Genomic DNA, 6,991 nt, shown 5'->3' with positions numbered 1-6,991 from the left:
AACAAAACTGAAACAGAGTGAAACAAAATTGGAACAACACAAAATCATTATAATAGCCTCCTGAAATGTCCATCCGTCCTTTCTCCCTATCTGTTCCTCAGATGTGAGCGGTTTTTCTTCCATCTTACACATCTCCAGGGACAGGCAACTTAAAACAAAAGTGAAACAAAATAACAAAAGAAGAATCTTAAAATGGCTACCCATCCTCTTGCCCTGCCCTCAGGGGCGAGCAGTTCACTTACCCTCAGTCGCTCCCCGTGCGAGCCACCAAATGCCGCAGTCTGGCTGGGCACAATCAGGAGTCACTTGTCAAAAGAAACTAACTTTATTTTTAGAACCACACATGCCAAACAAAACAGCCTCTCAGGAAAAACCCTCAGAGCCTCAACTGCCACCACCGGCTTTCCACAAGCCTCTCTCTCCCACCACCGGCTTCTCTCCACCTCCCACAATCCTCCTGCTCTTGAGGCGGATTGGCTGGGTCACGTGGGTGGAGCCAAAAAAGTCCCCCAATGAGCAGCTCCGTGGTCTGAAAGGGCAGGGAAACAGCCCAATGAGCATCACCGCAGAGGAGCCAATCAGCTAGATGTTGCTGGGGCTGCTGTGAGCCAATCATCAGCCGGCAGCTGGAAGTTTGCTGGGGCCCCTTCGGCTGTGGCTCTCAACAACAGGAATTAATAAACATTTATGCATAATAACACTGAATGTAAATGGTTTTAATTTTCCAAATTAAAAAAAAGAATGAACTAAAAAATAGCTATATGTTGCTTGCAAGACACTCATAGTCAACCAGAGCCATAAGCTAAAATTGAAAGAATGGGAAAATGATATTTCATTCAAATGGAGTCCCACAACGAGTATGTATTTTCATATCGACAAAACAAGCATCGATTTAATTAATCAAAAGAGAAAAAGAATGTCAATTTATACTGTAGGGAACAACCCCAAAAGAAGATAAAACAGTAGCAAAAGTTTATTCCTCAAATGTCAGTCCTCCTAGTTATGCACAACTAAAGTACTTGACTTAAAAGACTCAGATAGACCCCCATATAATAATAGTGGTGATTTTAACACATCTCTCCCACCAATAGATAAGGCATCCAGACATAAACTCATTAAGGAGGCTTCAGACCTATACATATTATAAATCAAATGGACTAAGGAGACATCTATCATATACAAAATCCAGCTAAATTAACTTTTTCTCCAGCTGCTCATGTAACATTCTCCAAAAGAGACCATATTTTTGGATACAAAGGAAGGACTACCAACACAAGAAACCTATAAATTTCTTGAATCCCAGATGGAATGAATTGGAAGTCAACAGCCAGATAATAATGGAATGAAGTTAGCAATCAACAGTAAGAAAAACTTTACAAATAGAAATACTTGTTGATTAAACAATACACTTTTGAATGATGAGTGGGAGATAGAAGAAGTCAGGATAAAAATATAAATTCCTCTATTTAAACAATAATTGACATATAACATCATCTCTGAGACACTTTGATTTTTTAGACTTTTTAGAGGAAAGTCTATCATTGTCTACATAAAAAAATTAGAGAATTTCAAATGAATTACAAGGACTTAGAAAAATAGGAGGAATTCATTTCCAAAACAATCAGAAGAACAGAAATCATTTAGGTCAGAGCTAAAATTAATTTAATAGACAATAAAAATACAAAAAATCAAGGTAATTAAGAGTGGTCTTTTGAATAGAGAAACAAGATAAAGAAAACCTAAGTGATCCTAGAAACACAGAGAGACCCAAATTCATAAAATTAGAGATGAAAATGGTGATGTCCTCACAGATATTACTGAAATCTGGAGGATCATTAGAGACTACTATGAAATCTTATATTCTGGTAAATTGAAACATCTAGAAGAAATGGACATTGTAGGCACAGATGACCTACCAAAATTGATTCCGGAGTATCTAGAAACCAAAACAAATTAATGACAAGCAATGAAATTAAGCAGGAATAAAAAGACTTTCAACAAAGACAATGCCAGATTCAGATGGATGCTCAGCTGAATTCTACCACATTTTTAAAGAAGATCTAATGCTAATGTTCCTCAAATTACTCCATGAAATAAAAGGGGGTGAAATATTTCCAAATTCACTCTTGTGAAGCCCGAATGATGGTAATACTAAAACCAGATAAGAATACATCTAGGAAATAAAACTAGAGACCAATATCCCTGATAAATATAGGTGCAAACTTCCTTAATAAAATATCAGCTAATTATATTCACAAATACATTAAGAAGTTTGTACACCATGATTTATTTGTTTTTTTTCTAAAGATAAAGATGGTTCAGCATAAGCAAATCAATACATATAATTAATCACAAATAGAATTAAGAAACAAAATTACATGAATATCTCAATAGATGCAGAAAATTTTTTTAAAAAATTTATCATTCATTCCTAATAAAAATTGAAGAAACTAAGAACAGGCAAAGAGAGCCTACAGAACTGCAGAAAATTTTTGCCAAGTATTCTTTTAAAAAATATTATTTTTGTTATATTTTTGTAAATTTACTTATTCTTTTTTAGATATACATGACAGTAGATTACGTTTTGTATTTTGCATTATGACAGTCTATTTTGAAACGTTATACATACATAGGTGTACCTTATTATAATTGAGATCCCATTCTTGTTGTTGTATATTGTGCTCTTCAACAGGATTCATATCTGGAGTATATAAAGAATTAAAAAGCTTAACACCAAAAACAAGAGCACCCAAACCACCAAAACTCAAGAACTAAACAGATATATTTCAAAAGAAGGAATGCGAATAGCTTGGCCAACAACTACATAAAAAAATGTTCAATATTGTTAGCAACCAGGAAAATGCACATCAAAACTCCACTGAGATTTCGTCTCTCCCAAGGCAGAGTGATTAAAATCAAGAATACAAACAATAAATGTTTGCAAGGATGTGGGGAGAAAGGAACATTTATACATTGTTGGTGACTGTAAGTTCCTACAACTGCTATGGAAATCAGAATGTGGATTCCTCAGAAGACCATGGATGAACAGCCCTATAACATAACTATTCCACACTTACAATTTATCCTAAAGAACTAGTATGAGCATGCTATAATAATAAATGCACTGTAATGTTTAAGGAAATGCAATTCACAGTAGCCAAGTCATGTAAACAGCCTAGGTAGCTGCCAAAACCTAAATGATTAGGAAAAGTTGTTTAGATATACAATGTGTATGTTATGTGCATATATTAATACAACATAATGAATCCCAATTTTTATATAATTATAATGTACCAGATAAGACACAAAGCAAAATAAAACCTACAACCACAACAAAAAGGGAAGCAGTAAAGAAAGTAAAAGGGGAGTACTGGGGAATATAAAGGAGCAAATTATGTAATGTGCATGTGTTACTATGTCCCAATGAAGTCTACTATTATATATAATTATCACATACTAATAAAAACATAGTAATAATTTAAAAAGAATACAAGGGTAGAAGAAAATTTACCTCAACACCACAATTCCCCTCTCTCCCAGGAAGCTGCTAACCTGGCACAGTGCTTATGGCTACATGGCTGGTGGGTAGCTTGCAAAACTGGGTCAGTAAACTGGGTCCAGAACTCCCCAGTATAAAACAGCTCTCCACAACAGGTGCACAGCCCCTAGAGCACAACCCACAACACATCCAGAGAGAGAGTTTTCTGATTGGGAAGAAGAAAGGGAGGAGGTGAGTGAGATAGAGTTTAGAAACTAAATTAGAGACCAGGAATTGCAAGATTTATAGGTGATACAAGGAGATAACACCAGGCACTCACATCACACTAGTGGGTCCCAAAGGAAATCCTTGGACCAACCCTCCCACTGTAATAATCTTCACCATCTTGAGGATGGAGATGCCAGCAAACCACAGACAACCTCCCTACTGGATGAGAAAGGATGCTGGAAAGATACTGATCTCCAACAAAAACTATCCTTGTATCTTCTTTCGAGATTTTTTTCTTTTTCTTTTTCTTTGTCTCTCTCTTCTTCCACCCTCACACCCCCAACATTTATGAAACCAAGTACATTTTATGAATTAGGCTATTTTTGAGGACTGGGATGTATGATACAGTGGTGTTGTATATTCTTTTATCTCCTATTTTACATATTTTACTTTTCTTAATATTTATGTTTATTTTTGTGCTCTACTGTCTTCCCACTTACCTGTCTTCCCCAAATCACTTTCTCTCTCTTCTCCTGCTGCTATCCAACTTCTTTATATTCCTCTTTCATGTTTAAGATCTTATAACTCTATACCTCACCTCCTACCCCCCTCAACATCTCATTCTACACCTCTCCCCTGGTTCTTTGTCCACCAACAGAAACTGTAGACAATTTTGCAAATCTACTGTTTATATTATAGATACTAATTGAACTTACCATTTCTGTATATTAAGACAAAACCTTAAACATTTTAATAGCGGCTATTTGGTTTAAGATGTATATTGTTTGGCTTAGGTTATGTATTTGTTTTGGGATTCATTCACATTGTTCTCTCCCTTGAAGGAGAGGCATAGGAAACCTGCAGGAACACTACATGCTGATAGGGTAAAATCTGTGATGCCTTGGATCCACAGTGCTAGAAGGGAAGACACATGAACAACATGAAAAAATAAGAAAAGAAAGTGCCCCCAACAAACTAAGATATTACATTATTAGAATCCATGGCCAGCACAACAGAAGAAATTACAGAGAAAGAGTTCAGGATGTACATAATTAAAATGTTCTGTGAATTAAATAATGATATAAGAGAGGAAATAAAGTCCATAAAAGATCATTTCTTTAAAGAGCTACATAAGCAGATACAGGAAGCAAAATATTACTTCAATAAGGAGATAGAGGTTCTGAAAAAAAAACTCACACAGAAATCCTTGAAATGAAATAAACAATAAACCAAATTAAAAGTTCAATAGAAAGCACCGCCAACAGATTAGATCACTTGGAAGACAGGACCTCAGAAAATGAAGACAAAATATATAATCTTGAAAAGAATATTCACCACATAGTGAAGATGGTAAGAAACCATGAGCAGAACACTCAAAAGTTATGGGACAACATAAAAAGAACAAATTTAAGAATTATTGAGAAAGAGGAGGCATAGAGTTACAAACAAAAGTAATGAACAATCTATTCAATGAAACAATATCAGAAAAATTTTCAAACATGAAGAATGAAAATTAAATACAAGGGGCTTACGGGATGCTAAATGTACAAAATCACAATGGGTCCACACTAAGACACATTATAATGAAAATGCCTGGCATACAGAATAAATAGAGAATTTTAAAAGACACAAGAGAAAGAAATCATATTATAGTATAAGGGGAAGCCAATTAGGATATCTGCATATTTTTTAACCCAGACTCTGAAATCTAGAAGCTTCTGGAACAATATATAACAAGCTCTGAAAGAAAATGGATGCCAACCAAGAATCTTATATCCAGCAAAATTAAGCTTCAGATTTGATGACAAAATAATAACCTTCCAAGGTAAACAAAAATTAAAAGAATTTACAATTAGAAAGCCTGCACTATAGAATATTTTTGGAAAAATATTCCATGAGGAGGAAACAAAAAACAACAATGAAAATCAGCAAAGGGAGGTATTACACTAATGGAAGTACTAATCAAAGTAGAAACCAAGTCAAGTTATATTCCAAAAATAAACAAAAATGGCTGGGGATACAAAACATGTCTCAATAATAACCCTGAGTGTCAGTGGCCTAACTCACTAATCAAAAGACAAAGACTTGCAGATTGGATTTAAAAAATACCCATAAATCAAAGGCATTTCTGTACAATAGTGACAAATCCGCTGAAAGAGAAACTAGGAAAACTACCCCACATACAATAGCCTTAAAAACAAATTGGGAATCAATGAAAGAGGTGAAAGACCTCTACAATCAAAACTAGAGAATGCTAAAGAAAGAAATTAAAGAAGACCTTATAAGATGGAAAAATATCCCTTGTTCTTGGTTAGGCAGAATTAATATTGTCAAAATTACCATACTACCAAAAGCAGTGTAGAGTTTGAATGCAATTCCAATAAAAATTCCAATGATATTCCTTAAAGAAAAAGAAAAGGCAGTTGTTTAATACATCTTGAAAAATAAGAGACCCATAATAGCCAAAGCAATACTTAGCAAGAAGAGTGAAGCAGGTGGCATTACTATACCAGACCTTAAACTATACTACAGAGCAATTGTAATAAAAGCAATATGGTATTGGCACCAAAAAAGACTTGTTGATCAATGGTACACAATAGAGGACACAGAGACAAACCCACACTAATACAGTTATCTCATATTAGACAAAGGTACCAAAAACATATATTAGATAAAAAGATATCCCCTTCAACAAATGGTGCTGGGAAAAAATGGAAATCCACATGCAACAAAATAAAATTAAGCTTCTATCTCTCACCATGCATAAAGCTAAACTCAAACTGGATCAAGGACCTAGGAATTAAACAGAGACCCTGCAGCCTAATAGAAGGAAAAGTAGGCCCAAATTTTCATAATGTCAGATTAGGCCCTGACTTGCTTAATAAGACTCCTATAGCACTATAAATAAAATCAAGAATCAATAAATGGGATGAAGTGAAACTGCAAAGCTTCTTCTCAGCAAAAGGAACCATCAGTGAGGAGATGAGAGAGCCTACAGAATGGAAGCAAATTGTAACCACACACACATTAGATAGAAGCCTGATGTCTAGGATATATAAAAAACTCACATATCTTTAACAACAAAAACACAAATAACCCAATTAATATATGAGCCAAGGAACTGAATAGACCCTTCTCAGAAAAGGATATACAATCAATCAACAAATATATTAAAAATTGTTCAACATCTCTAGCAAGTAGAGAAATGCAAATCAAAACTACTCTAAGATTTCATCTCACTCCAGTCAGAATGGCAGCTATTAAGAATACAAACAACAATAAGTA

The 6,991-nt window shown here is 34.7% G+C and overlaps 1 long non-coding RNA gene across 1 annotated transcript in view; it reads right to left on the bottom strand.

Annotated features, from left to right (window-relative positions):
* Positions 1–4,743, bottom strand: part of LOC125617956 — a 9,018-nt gene extending 4,275 nt beyond the window's left edge. The window contains exon 1 of the long non-coding RNA XR_007349086.1: positions 4,733–4,743. This is a non-coding gene — a long non-coding RNA (uncharacterized LOC125617956). The remainder of the gene's footprint in view (positions 1–4,732) is intronic.
* Positions 4,744–6,991: the final 2,248 nt, after the last annotated feature.

This window comes from Marmota marmota, unplaced genomic scaffold, assembly GCF_001458135.2.
Source record: "Marmota marmota marmota unplaced genomic scaffold, marMar, whole genome shotgun sequence".
Taxonomy (NCBI): Eukaryota; Metazoa; Chordata; class Mammalia; order Rodentia; family Sciuridae; genus Marmota; species Marmota marmota.
The sequence above is the reverse complement of the archived record's forward strand: the minus strand, read 5'-3'. Positions and strand labels throughout refer to the sequence as shown.